General features: G+C 43.8%; 1 long non-coding RNA gene and 1 pseudogene across 1 annotated transcript in view; one reads left to right on the top strand and one right to left on the bottom strand.

Annotated features, from left to right (window-relative positions):
* Positions 1-1,503: 1,503 nt before the first annotated feature.
* LOC142450313 (uncharacterized) overlaps positions 1,504-18,510 on the bottom strand; it is a 45,549-nt gene continuing 28,542 nt past the window's right edge. Inside the window, exons 2-4 of the long non-coding RNA XR_012784933.1 lie at positions 3,452-3,499; positions 2,536-2,684; positions 1,504-1,728 (exon numbers count right to left, since the gene is read on the bottom strand). This is a non-coding gene — a long non-coding RNA (uncharacterized LOC142450313). The remainder of the gene's footprint in view (positions 1,729-2,535; positions 2,685-3,451; positions 3,500-18,510) is intronic.
* Positions 7,754-7,849, top strand: LOC142452132 (small nucleolar RNA SNORA16B/SNORA16A family; annotated as a pseudogene).

The following is an 18,510-nucleotide window of genomic DNA, read 5'->3' as shown; positions in this document are numbered from 1 at the left end:
CCACGCAACTACACCGTGGCTAATGGCTTCAGGTGGTGTACTGCTGGAAATACCCACCTGAAAGCCTTTCTTTTATGATGGTTTTCTTCATTGCACTTTGTAGACGTCGCTGTTGTTGTTTAAAAGAAATTCAAGGTCTGCAGTACCCCTGCTCCAAGCCGGTCTGTCCCCCCAATTCCCCAGCAGCATGTGCTCATTTCCTGTCTCATGTCACATTTCGGCGATTCTCAGAGTATTTCAAACTCGTTCACAATGCTTTTGAATGCTTAGTAGACTATCATAGGAGAGTGCGATTCAAATATGTTAACAACCGGCTCGCTGCCCTCGTGACTCTTAAGTATACAAAAACCAATACACTGAAAGGTAGTTTATTATGTCATACACTTAATACTTAACTAAGAACAATAAAAGAGGTACATAAAACTAGATTGTGTTATAAAAAGAATTTTAAAATTTTCATGAAAAATGTTAAATAGTACCTGACAAAAAAAAACCAATAAAACTTTAAGATGTTTTCATATTCGTCTTGATTGGTGCCCTCACTTGCAATAATCTTTACTTTTCTCTGACATCATCAGCTGTGTGATTTATCCTTAACCAGCTTTTCACTGTGGGAGTAGAATTCCATTCCTTTAGCAGTAGGCCAATTATCAAACACGATCGTCATTGTGCTTTGATGTTAGAAAGAATTAAGCGACTTCTTTTCTCTGGACATACTATATTCATCCTTGAAAAGTCCCTTTCTGCTGCTGCTGAACTTGCAGCCATTGTCCTGACAATATGTTTTAGCTCTTTGAACACTGTCAGAAATTGCATAATTCACTCATAATATCTCAGGGTAACTTGGGGCTTAACACAAAGCTGAAACAAACACAGAGGTTGCTTGGCACTTTTTCTCTTTACATTGTAAGTGTTTGCTTACTGAAGTAAAAAATTCAGGGGAATAAAAATGTAGTATTTCATCAAAAGTATAATAAAATTTATTAAATGAATATGTAAATATTACAAGCATAATTCCATCTAACTTTTTATACCTATGGATGGAAAGACCATTACTATGGAAGCTGTTTTGAAAATGAACTTGAAAAAGAGTAAGGAACGTAAATTTGTGATCTCTACACCATAGAATGCTGATTACAGGTGTCATTTTAACAACCAGTCCATTGAACTCAACAAAAAATTAGGTATCGTTGCCGCTGAAACAGTGTGAACCAGCTAAATCCCACCACTGGTATGGTGGAAACTTGATCTTTCTATGCATTCACACCAAACTCTCTGTCCTTAAGAAGATTCCCACCCACAGCGACTCCATAGGACGGAGCAGAGCTGCTGGGTTGGTTTCCAACTGCTAACCCAGTGGGTCACACTGCCGCACAGTCCATTACACCACTAGAAGATCCCACTTCGTTGCAATATTCACGGTGGTAGTTACATCATCTCGTGTCAACTTTAGGATATTAAGAGTGAAGGGGAAAAGAAGAAAAGAAAAAAAAAAAAAAGAGTGAAGGGGTGGAGTCTAGCCTGTCAGTCAGGTCCCAGCCTGATGTTGCCTCCTTGTGCGCGTGGCTTTCTCACGATGATCCTGGATTCTGAGAACTTCCTCTCTCTTTCTACTTCATCTTCCTATCAAGGAGCCACATGGAGATCCTTGCCAGCCCTGAGATGCTTCCATTACCCCCTGGTCTGTGATCTTCCTGCATTCGGAATCATCGCATGTGCTGCGTGAGTCTGTAAAGGAATTTATGGACTAGTATCAGACATATGGGCTAATATTGGACTTATGGACTTCATCTGAACTGGGCTGGGATGTTTTCTTCATAAAGACTTACTCTTTGATATAAAGCTCTCTCTTACACATATACGAGTGTCAATTAATTTGTTTCTCTAGTCAACCCGGTCTAACACATTCACTTTATTGCAGCGGCCTAGAACTAAACCTGAAATATCTTCAAAGTATGCCTGAATGTTTTCATTCACTTCCTTAAAACCGATTGAACATTCTCCTGTGGATAAAAGTCTAATTCCTTTAAACCCATAACAAAGGATGATACGAGTCTTTCATCACCTAGGCCCTCCTTGCCCCTCTAGCTCCATCTCCAGCCAATATGGTATCTCATAACTTTGATTTATGCTTTTTCATCATGCTGCTGAAAAATCTTTTGAGCTCTCCCATCTAGTAGACAGAGTTTGGGCTTCAAGGTGTCTGTTTTCTCTTCTGGGAAGTTCAGCCCAGAACAATATTACAGCCCAGAAGATGTTACGGGGCCGTTCTACTTTATTAGATGGGGTTGCTATGAGACGAAAATTGACTGGGCGGCACCCGATGACAAGAACAAGAACTCCTCTCTGTTCTTATTGCACCTTGTGCTCCTTCTGAACACTCCCATCTCCCCCACGAGAACATAGGACCCTTAATGGCGTGTTATCGATAGTGCACACTGCCAGTGCTTCCTTGTTGCCCACTCTCTTCTTTCACACTTACAAGAAAACCACTACTTTACTGAGAGCAACTGCAGGCCCAGCTAAAATCCTCACCTCAGAATGGCTTGCAGTTAGGGATAGTCAAGTGGCACAGTTCTGGCCTTCAAAAAGTAAAGAGATGTCTCTCTCTCTCGGAAGTGTTTTCTTTCCTAATAAAACCAAAGCCTCACAACAGGCAAGCTCTTGGTTCTTCTGCCTTCTTCCTGAGGGAACAAGGACACGGTGCTAGGGAACGGACAGTTGTGTGAGAGCCATGCAAATAAAAGCCGTGCTCTGAAGATGAGGGCCCGGAGAAATAAAGCAGGCCGGTGCGTGATGACGACATCACCATCAGGCGTGGCCGGCCCCTGCTTGGGCATCTTGGATCGACAGTGAAACAACAGAAACGTGACTGTGCATTTTCCAGGTACATATTCGTGTTTAATACACATGCAGAAATTGCACCCGTATAAACAGCATTCAAAATGTTCTTGCTGAAGCCGCCTCCCCGATGCCCCTTCTAGTTACCAAACCCCAGTAAGTGCTATGCTGACTGCTGAGTGCACACATTCCATTTGCCTCTGCTCTTACCTATAAAAACAGGAACGCGCATGCATGTGTGCTGTTGTTTTGGTGTATTTCCTTTATATATATATATATATATGATGTTCCTATCAGTTAGTGTAGTTAGACAGCATTCATCCTCATTGTCGCACAGTATTCCGTTGTATAAACACACCTCAATTTATTTACCCGCCCGTTCTACAATTGATAGGAAGGTAGACACGTTTGAGTGGTTGCTACTCTGAAGAGCGCTGCTGTGAATATTCTTGTATATGACGTTGGGAAACATTACAGACACATAATGTTGATACAGGTATGTGTTGCTCCAGTCCACAATCCCTTCCCAGAAGGGGGATTTGAAGTGATTTGGAGGTTGTACAAACACCATCTTACAATATCATGGGAGCCTGATTCGGATCCTTCTTACCGCTGTTGCTGCTGTCCTCACTGCTGGAACTGCTGTCAGATTCCGGGCCTGGAAAAACAGGGGGGGGGGGGGGGAGAGAGAAGTCAGCAGGAAGGAAGTGGAACAGTTTGCCTGCCCTTTGTTCTGACTGCCTAAGGACCGGGGCATCCCAGGCTTGGCTGTAGCCACCTGCCTCTGCCCTCAGGACAAAGTGTCAGAGCCAAGCCCTCTGCCTCACCAGTATGTATCCCTCCAATGGGCCAATGCTGCAAGAAATCTGGGTTGGAGGGTCTTTCAAATTATTTTCAATCATTCACTGCTATCATAAGAATCCTCCCTCATAGTGACCCCATAGGACAGGGTAGAACTGCCCTGGTGGGTTTCTGAGACTGTGACTCTTGCCAGGGGTAGAAAGCCTTTCTCCCATGGAGCTGCTGGTGGTTTTGAACTGCTGACATTGTGGTGGTTAGCAACCCAACCCCAACACGTGACCACATAAGCCACTAGGGTTCCTCTTTTTGCCACTCCTGCTGTCCAGTCATTTCTGACTCCTAGCCACCCAACAGAGGACAGGAAAAAGCTGAGGACCAGACTCAGTACTTAATCATAATAGGAGCTCTGCTTCAGAGAAGGTTGAGTTCTCAGCCTTGGCAGTTCTGCGATCCCAAAGTCAAGGCATCCATAGACACAGTGGCTCCAACAAAGAGATCAAATGTCGCAACATTGGAAAAATGGCAGCGGGCCGGCAATGTCTCATTCTGTTATACATAGGGTCGCTATGAGTTGGAAATGACTCAGTGGCACCTAAACAAATGTATATCTGTTTGTTATTTGGGGGGAAAGTCTAGTTATACTTTATACGTTGAGTTGGGGGGGCGGCTAAGTCTTTTTCATGCTTTGACATAGAGAGTTAAAGTTATGGTCTTTTCTTGATCAAAATGGAGTGATTCAAAAACATGTACTTCAAACATTTTTATTGCCTTTTCTCCAGAAGAATTTTTTTAAATCATTTTACTGGGGACTCATACAGCAACTATCACAATCCATCCATCTATCCATTGTGTCAAGCACATTTGTTCACTTGTTGCCATCATTTTCTTTCTACGTGAGTCCTTGGTATCAACCCCTTATTTTCCCCTCCTTCCTCATGAACCTTTGATAATTTATAAATTATTATTATTATTTCATGTCTTACACTGACCGATGTCTCCCTTCACCCACTTTCCTGTTGTCCACCCCTAGGGAGGGGGTTATATTTAAATTATTGTGATCTGTCCCCCCTTTCTCCCTTCACCTTCACCTTCCCCTCCTGGTATCACTATTCTCATTATTGGTCCTGAGGGGTTTATCTATCCGGGATTCCCTATGTTTCCAGTTCTTATCTGTACCCATGTCCATGCTCTGGTCTAGCCAGAGGGGCGGGGGAAGCATTAAAGAACTAGAGGAAAGTTGTATCTTTCATAGGTGCTATATAGCACCCTGACTAGCTCGTCTCTTCCTTGTGACCCTCCTGTAAGGGAATGACCAATTGTCCACAGATGGGCTTTGGGGCTCCAATCCACACTCCCCCTCATTCACAATGATATGATGTTTTATTCTGGGTCTTTGATGCCTGATACCTGATCCTATCGACACCTCATAGGCTGGTGTCATACAGGCTGGTGTGCTTCTTCCATGTGGGCTTTGTTGCTTCTAAGCTAGATGGCCACTTGTTTATCTTCAAGCCTTTAAGATCCCAGACACTATATCTTTTGATAGCCGGGCCCCATCAGCTTTCTTCACCACATTTGCTATGCATCCGTTTTGTCTTCAGCGATTGTGTTGGGGAGCTGAACATCACAGAATGCCAGGTTATTAGAATGAGTTGTTCTTGTGTTGAGGGAGTACTTGTAGAAGCCCAATGTCTGTCTGCTACCATAATTCTAAACCTATAAATAGATGTACATAGATCTCTTTCCCTATCGTTATAGATATAAATATATTTGCATATATACATGCCTGTGTTTAAACCTCTATAAATGCCCCTTGCCTCCTAGTTATTTTCTCTATTTCTTTTTACTTTCTTCTTGGCCCACTATCATGCTCAGCCTTAATTTCTCTCCATTACATTGCCCTTGATCAAGACCTACCAGGCCTCCTAAACCCTCCTTGCCATCGATTTTAGATCACTTGTTCCCTTGTCCCTGGGTTTGTTAACATCCACTTCCTTTTCCCGCCTCCCCTCTCCCATGTCCCCTTCAGAACTGTTGGTCCTCTTGTTTTCTCCTCCGGATTATTTATCCCACTTATCTAGATAGACATGCAAAGACAATAATAGGCACAGAAACAAGACAGAGCAAAACAAATCAACAAAAGAAAACAAACAATAACAACAACAAAAATCAATGACAAAAAAAAGAAAAGCCTATAAATAGTTCCAGGACTGTTTGTTGACCTTTAGGCATGTTGCTGAGGGTATGTGGGCTGCCTTCTTAGCCTGTGTCACGGACGGCTGGGAGGTGGGTGACACATGTGGATCTTCTTATTGTGGCTGTGGGTGCCTTGCAGCCTGGCCTTCTGGGCCTATTTAGCTTCGGTTTGGCTTCAGCTTTGGAAGGGCAAGGACTTCCTTCTTTGTCTTCCATGCCAACTTTGTAAAAAGAGCTACATTTCAATAAGTAGATATTGTATATAAATACTCATCTTTAGGGGAGAAGATTGCCAGGCCTTTCACCCTTAGAGCGTTAGATGGGTTCAGACAGACAGCCTGCCAATTAGTAGATGAGCACTTAATTACTGTGCCATCAGGGATTTTGTCCAAAGTTAACTGCCTGAAAATACCACCCAAACACCCCATTGATGCGCTCATTCGTTCTGTGGTGAAAAGGCATCTAGAAAGGGGAAGGCAGCATTGGAACGCTGATGAAGTTTGTGGGGGGTCTGGCTTATGTCGGGTCCTCCGATGCAGATGTTTAATTATGATTGGGTAAGGATTATGGTATGATGGCTCAGAACTGTGCAACCAACAGGGTGTGGACACAACAGTGTCAAGAGTCTTAGCAGGTAAAGTCATTGGATATCTTGTTTACTGGAAAGTTGAGCAGTTTTTAAATGGTCTTACCAGACGTTCTTCAATGAACTACAAAGTTACTGTTTCAAGGCAAGCGTGCTGTAAGAAGGGAATACTGAACCCGTATAGATGATGGCAGTGGGAGAGTTATGTTTGTGTAGACATAAGCTGCATGAGTATTGTTGGTTCTCAGTTTCCTTCCAGAAATATTCTAGGCATAAACATGCATGTACACATTTAAGAAATAGGATCTCTTACCCCTACATTTTTGTGGTAGAAACTGTGGAGGAGATAGGCCCTAAATATGACTATTCATTCTGGCTGTGGGCCTACGTGGTATAATTTTTCCAGAGTATGCATATTTTAATCTTCTATGTGGAATGGAATTATTATTTGAAATATTCTCCTAGTCGTTTTTCTTCAGTGATCTTTAGCAAAGCATGTGGGGCACATTTTCATTTTTTTTCTTTTCTATTCTACCAAAGAGCACTATTTTAGGGCTATGGGCCCAGGGATGAGAAATAATTAATCCATGCTGTTGGGGGTAAAATGACCCCAAATTCAAATATACGTTTAGTTAATCTTAAACAGGACAAAGACAAAAATTGATCATCTGGATAAGGCCAGAGGATTCATGGCCACATTGCTAATTAGGGGACATATAAAACAAAGAGCATTCATCATAGCATCATGATTGGCAGCAAATCGATTCATCATGATGACAGGCTAGCCTGGGGAAGAAGCAAAGGGACCATGGTTGGGAGATACCACCACTGCAGGGTAGCAAAGCTACAGGACTGGTTCTGGGGCCCTGCAACTACCTTGTTCAGGAGCTCACTTATGACCTTGGGGGTATCGTGCTTGGTAATATACAAGGGCAATGAAAAAGAGGAGGCCTTTGATGATATGGATTGGCACAGTGGCTACAACAATGGGTTGAGACATTAGAACAATTGTGAGGATGGCATAGGACAAGGATGTGTTGCATTCTGTTGTACACAGGATCACTATGAGTCAAAACTGATTCGATGGCACTTAACCATGACATGGGGCCCTATTACCCCATTAAGAGCAAGCCTAGGCAACTTCAAGAGTGTGAGACTATCCTTCTCAGGGTTACCTAGGAGAGTCTTAGAATGTCACTTTTAAACAGACTCTGCTTGGTGACAAAGCTCTTTACATTGCCAGTTAATAAGGAGAGTGAACTCAAGGAAGGCTGAATGTGTGTCAGGATTCAACATGGAGTTGGACATCCACTGTAAATCCGAGCTTTCTGTGGCTTTCCACAAGGAGCCCAGAGGGAGTTTTTCCTTGATGGTTGCCGTTTGATTTGCTGTAATCGATCCACAACATTTCAGGAAAAGATATTCCCTTATCGGGTCATTATATAGTCATTATTGAAATTGGCATGCTTTCCAAAGCCAGCAGCAATGCTGAAGATGAATTGCATGGGCAGTAAGCACAATGAGGGCGGGGGGAAGTACCTTGCCAAAACCAGGTCAGTAGTACATCACAAAGCTGTTGGCAGTGCTCTGCTTCACTGGCCTGAAGCTCAATCAGGACTAAAGTGAAACACACAGTAAGAGCCACCTTGTGCGGGAAGCTGAAACATTTGAACCAAGTGTCCTTAAAAATATTGTGCCTGCTCTGAGATGCTCACCTTCTTGAAGACAAAGCAGGTGCATAAGCAAATGTGGTGAAGAAAGCTGATGGTGCCCAGCTATCAAAAGATATAGCATCTGGGGTCTCAAAGGCTTGAAGATAAACAAGCAGCCACCTAGCTGAGAAACAACAAAGCCCACATGGAAGAAGCACACCAGCCTGTGTGATCATGAGGTGTCGATGGGATCAGGTATCAGGCATCAAAGACCCAGAGCAAAAAATCATAATGTGAATGAGGTGGGGAGTGCAGAATGGAGGCCCAAAGCCAATCTATAAGTGATTGGACATCCTCTTTACAGAAGGGTCATGGGGAGAAGATGGACCAGTAAGGATGCAGTGTAGCACCAATGAAACATACAGCTTCCTTCTGGTTCTTTAAGGCTTCCTCCCTCTCATTATCATGACCCTAATTCTACCTTACAATTCAGGCTAGACCAGAGCATGTACATGGGTAGAGATAAGAGCTAGAAACACAGGGAATTCAGGACCAATATTGAGAGTAGCCATACCAGGATGGGAAGGGGAAGATGGGGGAAGAAAGAGGGAACTGATCACAATGACCTACCTATAACCCCCTCCCAGAGGGATGGACAACAGACAAGGGGGTGGTGGGAGACATCAGACAGTGAAAGACATGAGAAAATAATAATAATTTGTAAATTATTAAGGGTTCATGTGGGAGGTGGGGGTGGGGAGGGAGGGGGGAAATGAGGAGCTGATAACAAGGGCTGAAGTAGAAAGAAAATGTTTTGAGCATGATGAGGACAACATATGTACAAATGTGCTTGAGATAATGTATGGATGGATGGATTGTGTTAAGAGTTGTACGAGCCCCCAATAAAATGATTTAAAAAAATATTGTGCCTGGGCTCCAACCTCAGTTATTGAGGAGCAGTCAAGCCAGGTCATCCTGGACTACTGTGTTCTCGACACAGCTGTGCTGAAAATCCCAGGCTAACTGAGATTGGTGATATCCAGTGGAGGAAAATTGTGACAGGGAGGGGAACCATGTGCCCTGGGACCTGGATGTCCTTGATTTTCTTTGCTGTTAAAGAAATTTGAAGATGCAGCTGTACTTTTTAAAAATCTGTGGCTAGTAAAACAGCCTTGAAATGTGACAAAGCACAAAAGATCTAGAGTTTTGAGCACTGAAGCACTATGAGAAGAAAGAATTTAAAGCAGGCTGTTTCGTATGCAGCAGAAAATTTTAAATGTACTTGGCTTGAGTTAGTCCGGGTATTTTAGAAAAACAAATCCACAGAAATTCATGTATAAGAGAGTTTTATATAAAGGGTAAGTGCGCATCAAGAAAACATCCCAACCCAGTGCTGTCCAAGCCCACAAGTCCAACATTAGCCCATAAGTCCGACACCAATCCACAAAGTCTTCCTCTGTCTCACAAAACAGATGCAATGATGCCGACTGCAAGAGGAAAGCCGAATCAGTGAATGTGTAAGCATATCAGCCCTGGCAGGGGTCTCCACACAGCTGCTCTAGCATCCAGGGCTGCATCGGATAGGTCCATGTGGCTTCTCCTCAGGGATGTCTTGCAGGAAGTGAGCCTTGCCAGCTGAACCAGAAAATTGACTAAGGCAGCTGCACCCTAGTCCAACTATCAGAAAGCAAGAGACCCAAGAACTCAAAAGGCGAGGCTCACCGAGTCATTTATCTCTCCGTCCTTCGATTAACCCCATATGTGTTTATCAGCCAGGTTGGCCCAATAAACTAACTCATGGCTTAAAAAATAAAAAGACTTGTGGGAATGGGGGGAATATCATAGCTTTCTGCAAACCAAGTGCTAAGAATTTAAGCTCTAATGCATCCATAAGCACTGAAATCTGAAGGAAACCGGGATGACATGGGGGTCGCAGGAGCGCCTTCATTATATTCAGATGTTAGGTGCTTACTGAATACCAGGTACTGTGCTAGGCACAGGATGAACATGACAGCCATGCTCTCTACCGTCCTGGGGGGTGGAGCTTGTGAGTAAGATAGGTCACATAGTTGTGAACGGGATGAATGCCGTGAAGGACAAGGAGCTATGAGAATATTGAAACCAGGCCAGACTTCGGTTTAGAAATGAAGTAGGAATTCCCAGAAGTGAGGCTTGAATTGCAAGCTGAAGAATAAGTGGGAATGACATAGAGAAAGAAGGGAGAGGTGCAGGAGGAATCGTGCAGGCAGAGGATAGAGTTTAGCCTTCTCTGGAACTGATGTTATCTTTTCGCCACTGTCTCACTTTCAGGGTCTGGCTGCGGGCTCTGTGCATCCCGTGGCCTGTGTTCTGAATATTCTGAATAGGACACCAGTGCATTTCTGAGTTTGAAAGTCACGATACCCAAGAGTCCATCCAGAGAGCAGCTGCATTCTGATGCTTCCTTAGCCTCGCCCCTCTTCCACCCACATCCCCCCCACACCCCAAGTCTAAGTTGGAAGCACTCGCAGACAATGGCAAGGCAAACCCTCCAGAAGCGTGCACCTGATGGAGCTACGCTCTGTGTTGCTGTCTGGCCCTCAGCAGCCCAAACTGGGACGAATTGGAACCTCTCCCCTGTTGACAGTCACCCCAAAGGAATGGACGGTAATCCAACCAGCTGGTGGTGTCCTCCTGAATGGTTTCAAAACCAGCTTATAATGATGCCAAGTAAAAGTAGTGCGTGCCCATTAACACATGCCGCAGGTAAAGAGACAAAATACATGGGAAACTCAGTAAAAATCAATCTCTCCTGCGACAGACGGTCGTCAGTACAAGCCTTGCGAGCTGGTGGGCCTCAGGAGCACCACACGGCACTTATTTGGTATTTCAGGCAACTACAAGCAAGAGTCTCTCTTTTGGTCCTGGACACCTCTCTAGAGTTGCCTGCCACTGGCAGAAGGTGGCATTATCAGGGTTTTTCATTTGTTTTCCAGGATTGGAAGGGTTTGTAGAAACCATCTAGTCTGTTTGTAACTGAAAAAGTGAGAAAACTGAGAGCTGAGGAACAGAATTCATGAACATGGCCTCCACAATCTGCATGGGGCCCCGGGGAGCTACAGACACGGGCCAGGTTTGCAATCTCACAGAGGAGCTGACATTGCCACAGCAATGAGCCTGTCTGGGATGGGCAGAAGGTGGCGAGGACAGGAAAGAAAAGATAAGGTATCCTAGGTTCCTCTGTGTTTAAAAAACACATTTTAAGTCAGAAACTGTTGATCTACAAACGTGGCAGTGGCTTCTGCGTTGTCTGTACCAAACAGATGTGGGTCCCCCCTGGAGGTATAAAAAGACCCAGGCGAACATGGGTGTATTCATTTCCTAGTGCAGCTGCAACACATTAGCACAGCATAATTTATTGTTTTACAGCCTTAGTCCTTTACAGTTCTGCAGGTCAGAAGCCAGAGTGGGTTTTGCTGTGCTGGAACCACGATGTTGGCAGTCACACTCCCTCTGGAGGCGCGCTGACAGAATCTGCCTTCTTGCTTTTTCCATCTTCCAGGCCTGCATTCCTTGCATTTCTTGCTTCCAGGCTCCTGCTTCTATGTTCAACTCAGCATCAGTGTGACATCTTCCAATCTCTCTCTGCTTCCCTTGTCACACCGTGTCCATCCTACCCAGAATGACCATGTGCACATTGGAACTGCCTGGTTCTAAGCAGTCCCCAGAACCAGTTGTAGATCAGATCATTGTGATCTATATGATTTTCTTTATTTTGCAAAATATTATATATTTTTAAATACTTTTATTAGAGGCTCTTACATCTCATCACAATCCATACATTCCTCCAATGTGTCAAGCACATTTGCACATATGCCACCATCATAATTTTCAAAGCATTCTCTTCCCACTTGAGCCCCTGGTATCAGCTCCCCAATTCTTCCCCCTCCCTCCTCTCCCTCCCTCCTTTGTGAACATTTGATAAGTTATAGGTTATTTTTTCCATATCTTACATCATCCTCCATCACCCCTCACCCACTTTTCCATTATTCGTTCCCCTGGGAGAGGGTGCTAGTTGATCCTTGTGATCGATTCCCCCTTTCTCCCCCAACCCTCCCCTAATTCTCCTGATATCTCTATTCTCCTTGTTGGCCCTGGGGGTTTATCTCTCCTGGATTCCCTGTGTTGTGGACTCTTGTCTGTAGCAGTGTGCATGCTCTGGTCTAATCTGATTTATAAGGCAGAATTGAGGTCATGATAGTGAGGGGGGGGGGAAGAAGCACCAAGGAGCTAGAGGAAAGTTGTGTGCCTCTTCGGTGCTATACTGCACCCTGACTGGCTCATCTCTTCTCTATGACTTTTCTGTGAGGGGATGTCCAATTGTCTACAGGTTGGCATTGAGTTTCCACTCCAAGCCCACCCACCCCCCATTCTTCTTGGGTATGGTTTTATTCTGGGTCTTAGGTGCCTGATACCAATCCCATCGGCATCTCGTGATCACACAGGCTGGTGGGCTTTGTTGTTTCTCAGCTAGATGGCCGCTTGTTTATTTTCAAGTCTTTAAGATCCCAGAGGCTATACCTTTTGATAGGCAGGCACCATCAGCTTTCTTCACAACATTTGCTTATGCACCTGCTTTGTCTTCAGCGATCGTGTTGGGAAGGTGAGCATCACAGAATGCCGGATTGTTAGAACAAAGTGTTCTTGTGTTAAGAGAGTACTTGATTCTTAACATATAAATATGTTAAGAATCTGCAACCTTAATTATTAACATATAGATATGAGTACACAATTCTATTCCCCTCTCATTATTTATATATTTACATATGTACATACCTGTATTTAGGCCTCCATAAATGTCCTTTGCCTCCTGGGTCTTCCCTCTATTTCCTTTTACTTTCCTCTTTTCCCACCATTCATCATTTATGTGTGGCCTTCCTCACTGCTACGCTGCCCTTGATTGAACCCTACTAGGCATCCTACAACCTTCCTTCCATTGATTTTAGTTCACTTGTTGTTCCCTTGTCCCTGGGTTGGTCTTCCCTCTCTCCAACCCCTCCCCCCCTGCTTCCTTTCTCCCACTTCCCCTTTTCCCGTATACTCTTGGAACCATTGGTTCGTCTCTTTTCATCTCCAAACTGTTTATCCCGCCATCTTCTCTAGGTAGACATGCAGATACATTAATAAGTGCAAAAACCAGGCAAAGCCAAATAAAACAACAAGGGAAGTCACAACCAATACAACAATAACAACAGCAGAAAGCAAGAACAAAATAACAATAACAAAAAGAAAGCCACTGACAAAAATGGAAAAGTCTATAAATAGTTCAAGGTCTGTTTGTTGGTCTTTACAAATGTTTTCCAGTCGAGTCTGATGGGGTGCCACATACTGTCTCCAAAGTCTATTTTTTTTATTCCCCGGGGTTTCCATCACTCTGCTCCCCCTGCTGCTCTGCTGCATGCCCTCAGTACCTCGACCCAGCCCAAGGGGCCCAGGCTGTGCACTATTCTCACACTGTGTCTCCAGTGCTGTCCCCGCAGCGTCATGGTTCAGTGAGGGACGCCGTGTCCCATGGTGGGGCCGGCCCTATGATCCTCCCCGTGTATTGTCTGCTCTGGGCAGGAACATCGTCCTCTGGTGGGCCAGGATGTCCTCTCCTCCCTCTCCATCCCTTTGCATTGCCCCTGTGGGCTCTAATCGGACACGTCCATCTCCACAAACTTTACTGGGCATACACCAAGAAGAGGCAAGAAACAAACCACAGCCAGACATCTGTGCTCCAGTGTTCATCGCGGCACAGTTCACAATAGCAAGGAGTTGGAAACAACCCAAATTTCCATCAACAGATGAATGGATCAAAAAACTGTGGTACAGACATACAATGGAGTACTACACATCTCTACAATGCAGTGATGAACGCATGAAGCACATTGCCAGATGGGAAGAACTAGAGGAACTCATGCTAAGTGAAGTGTCAAGCACAAAAGGACAAGTACAACATGAGTCCACTGAGATAAGCTTTAAAAAAAGTGGGGCATAGGGGAAAAGTTACTATATACATACATACCTAGGGTGAAGTCCAGTAAGTATGGCAGAGGCAAACCTAATCCAGGGATACATATGGCAGCTAACTATATAAGAGGGGGAAAGAAAGAGAAAAATTTTAAAAAGACTTTGGGGGGGGGGAACAGGGCACTAATCCACCCAAGGGGCGGGTATTGTTTATATCTCCACAGGAGGAGGAGGAGAGAGACCAGGTTTCAATGCTATGTGCCAAGATAGGAATACAACATACCAGCATGTCCCAGGCAACCCACAGAGAGGTCTGTGGGGCTGGCCCCAATCCTGACTCTGTGGACACCCCTCACCCCTCAAAAGAATGCACTTCAGAGGATAGCAAAACAATATTTTATTGTTAGGTGATGGCTTCCATGGCCAATTAAGTTACCATTTCATAATTGCTACATAAATTCCTCAGTGATGGGAGTTACATTTTCTGCAATGTGTCAAGTCCCTTTAATTGTGTTCTGGTTGTTCTATTTCCAGCCTTCTAGTTTCCCTGTGTTGCAACCCTGCCCCGCCCCGGCATTTCCATCTTTGCTCTGATGTAATTCTTGGCTTCTTGGTCTCACGTAGAGTTTTTTAAGTGGAGCAATGCACTCTGGGTGCAAATCTGTTATTTCATTAGGTTTGTCGAAGCAGGTCTCCAGGCCTTTTTTCTTAATCTATTTCAGTCTGGAAGAAACCATGAGAAGCATTTATTCAGTATCATGGCAACATGCAAGCCACCACTGACAGATGGGATGGCAAATGTGCACAAAAGGCATTGGCTGGGAATTGAACCTGACTCTCCAGCAAGGAAGATGAGAATTCTGATACTGAGCCACCAGTGCCTGAGAGATTATTACAAACCAATTTTAGTGATAGTGATGCTAGGAGACAAGGGTCAGGGGTTGGCTGTCACTGTTTCGGCCAAAAGCAGAGACTAGATTGATTTAAGAAAAGATTATTTCTACAAGCTTGAAACAAAAGGAAACAGTGAGATTTGCTATCTCAGAAAAAACAAACAAGCCCTCGCTGCCATCAAGTCAACTCCAACTACCCTATAGGACAGGGTAGGACTGCCTCTGTGGGTTTCTGAGATGGTAACTCTTCATGGGAGTGGAAAGCCACATCTTACTCCCACAGAGTAACTGATGGATTCAAACTACTGACCTTGTGGTTAGCGGCCAAATCAATGAGTATTCCATTATACCACCAAGACTCCTTACTATCTCAAAATGGAGTCAAAGGGCATTCATGGAGGTCTAGACAAAGACATGTACATGCAAATATATATAGGAGGATGGGGAAATAGATCTATGTGTCTATATTTATAGGTCAAGTATTAAGGTGGCGGAAGGACCTTGGGCCTCTACTCAAACACTCCCTCAATGCATGAATACCTTCTTTTATTAAATCGGAACTCTATGATGCTCACTCTCCTGACACAACGGCTGGAGCCAAAGTGGGTGAACAAGTAAATGTGGTGAAGAAAGCTGATGGTGCCCGGCTATCAAAAGAGATAGTGACTGGGGTCTTAAAGGCTTGAAGATAAACAAGCGGCCATCTAGCTCAGAAGCAACAAAGTCCACATGGAAGAACACACCAGCCTGTGTGATCGAGTGGGTCCCGAAGGGATCAGTTACCAGGCATCAAAGAACAAAAAATCATATCATTGACTGCACACCTCCATGATAGGATCGCTGAAGACAAATGGGTGCATAAGCAAATGTGGTGAAAAAGCTGATGGTGCCCGGCTATCAAAAGAGATAGTGTCTGGGGTCTTAAAGGCTTGAAGGTGAACAAGCGGCATTCTAGCTCAGAAGCAAAAAAGCCCACATGGAAGAAGCACACCGGCCAGTGCGATCACGAGGTGCCAAGGTACCAGGTATAAGGCATCATGCAACAACAACAAAAAGATATAAGTGTGTGTATGTATGTGTATATGTGTGTATATGTGTATATGTGTATATGTATATATATACCATATTAAATGAAGGGGGAAGTGCAGAGTGGAGACCCAAGGCCCAAGTGTCGGCCAATGGAGATCCCCTCATAGAGGGGTTTAGGAGAGGAGATGGGTTAATTAGGGTGCGAGGTAGTACCGATGAAGAACACAGCTTTCCCCCAGATCCTGGATGCTTCATCCCCCCAACTACCATGATCCGAATTCTACCTTGCAGGGCTGGATAGGACAGAGGCTGTACACTGGTACATATGAGGGCTGGAGGTACAGGGAATCCAGGGTGGATGATACCTTCAGGACCAAGGGTGTGAGGGACGATGCTGGGAGAGTGGAGGGTGAGTGGGTTGAAAAGGGGGAACTGATTACAAGGATCCACGTGACCTCTTCCCTGGGAGAGGGACAGCAGAGAAGGGGGGAAGGGAGAATCCGGATAGGGCAAGATATGACAAAATAACGATGTATAAATTACCAAGGGCACATGAGGGAGGGGGGAAAGGGGAGGGAGGGGGAAAAAAAGAGGACCTGATGCAAAGGGCTTAAGTGGAGAGCAAATGCCTTGAGAATGATTGGGGCAGGGAATGTATGGATGTGCTTTATACAATATATGTATGGATTGTGATAAGAGTTGTATGAGTCCCTAATAAAATGTAAAAAAAGGAAAAAAAGGCAGGAATAGAGAGGGAGAGGAACTTGGTTTGTCTGGTCACCTGCTTTCGGGGGAAACTTGGGAGAGAGATCTTTGCATGACCCTGAGCAGTCTCTGCCAGGCCGCAAGGTCAAAAGAAATCCTATGGGTGCCGCGTAAAACCTAAAGCTTCTTTTAACTCTCATTAAATTCACTTGGATTACGAAAAAAAAAAAAGAAAATCAAGAAAGTTATATACCTTAAACTATGTAGAAAAAAAAGCCGGTTTTACAATGATCACAGGATACAATTGATGCTCTAAGCAATATCACAAAAAGGTAGGCTTTGTAACAATCATAGGAAATTATCTATAAGTACATTTCTCCAGGGGTCATTAGACCACCCTCCCCTGAAGCCTCTGGATTGGGGAAGCTTCTTGCCTCACTACTTATCTTAATGACTGCCTTCCTGAGTTAGAATACCCCTACTGATGGAGCTTAAAAGGAATTTTTACTGCAAGGGAATTTTTAACAAACTAAGTCTTGGTTCTTAGAGGCAGGGATGACAAAACTTCATTTTATACACTTTGGCTATGTTTTCAGGACAGACAGTCCCTGGAGAAGGACATCATGCATGGTCAGGTAGAGGGGCAGACACAGAAGACCTGTGACGAGATGGGTTGCCACCTTGGTTCTACCAATGGGCTCAGAGAACAATGGCAGGGATGGCATAGGGATGGCACAGGACTGAGCATTGTTTCATTTAGTTCGACATGAGGTCACTGTGAGTCAGCACCAATTCAAAGGCGCCTAGCAACAGCAGCAATAAATTTATAATTATGTTTTTATATTTCTAGTGCTTTGATTAACTACAAACCAGCTCTTTCACGTTCTCTATCAATAAAACTCTATCCAATTTTCAACATTTACCACGGAAGTAGTTTTACCAATTGAGTGGCATTACTAAAATTAAACCCTTTCCATTTCTTTATATGAAATATTTATATCTACAAACAAAAATAGTAATACACTTAATGCTCATCCCTCTTCCATTCAGGTGATAGTACTAATTAACTTTATGAGCTAATTTTAACGGGGTGGTGGGAAAGACAGTCCCACCCATTTAATTAAGAAATATATTTCCTTTTTAGTGTAATATTGATTGATTAAAATGTGCGTTGTTTTTTTAATATGTGTGGTTGTTATATTATGCAATATTCGTAGCAATAGCTCAAACTGAAATGCATTTTCTTTCTTTTTCTTTTGCTGAAATGCATTTTCAAGTCACTTAGAGATTTAGGTGACAGTAATTTTTCTTTTCTTTTTTTTGACTCTTTTTTAAATAAATCATTTTATTGGGGGCTCATACAACTATTATCACAATCCATCCATCCTTCGTGTCAAGCACATTTGTACATATGTTGCCGTCATCATTTTCAAAGTATTTTCTTTCTACTTGAGCCCTTGATATCAGCTCCTCATTTTTGACAGTGATTTTTCAAAATTAGATTTTGTGTACATGTTTTTGGTTAGAGGGAAATGATAAGGTAGTCAATATGAGCACAAAATATATTAAAATTCTGGGGGGAATAGAATGGAAACAAAGATCAATGGGGGAAGAACAAGATCAAGGAGGAACCCCACCATATGGAGGCAAAAGACTAAGGGCGTGCAAAGAACAGCAAGGGGAGCAGAGCAAGGAAGTGCCGAGGGAGTACCAAAAATAGATTTGGGGGTCAGGGCAGGGCACCCCAGCAGACTTGACTGGAAAGCACTTCTAAAGGTCAACAAACAGATCTTGAACGATTTACAAGCTTTTCTTT

This window comes from Tenrec ecaudatus, chromosome 6 (assembly GCF_050624435.1).
Source record: "Tenrec ecaudatus isolate mTenEca1 chromosome 6, mTenEca1.hap1, whole genome shotgun sequence".
NCBI lineage: Eukaryota > Metazoa > Chordata > Mammalia > Afrosoricida > Tenrecidae > Tenrec > Tenrec ecaudatus.
This window is presented reverse-complemented; position numbering and strand designations above follow the sequence as displayed.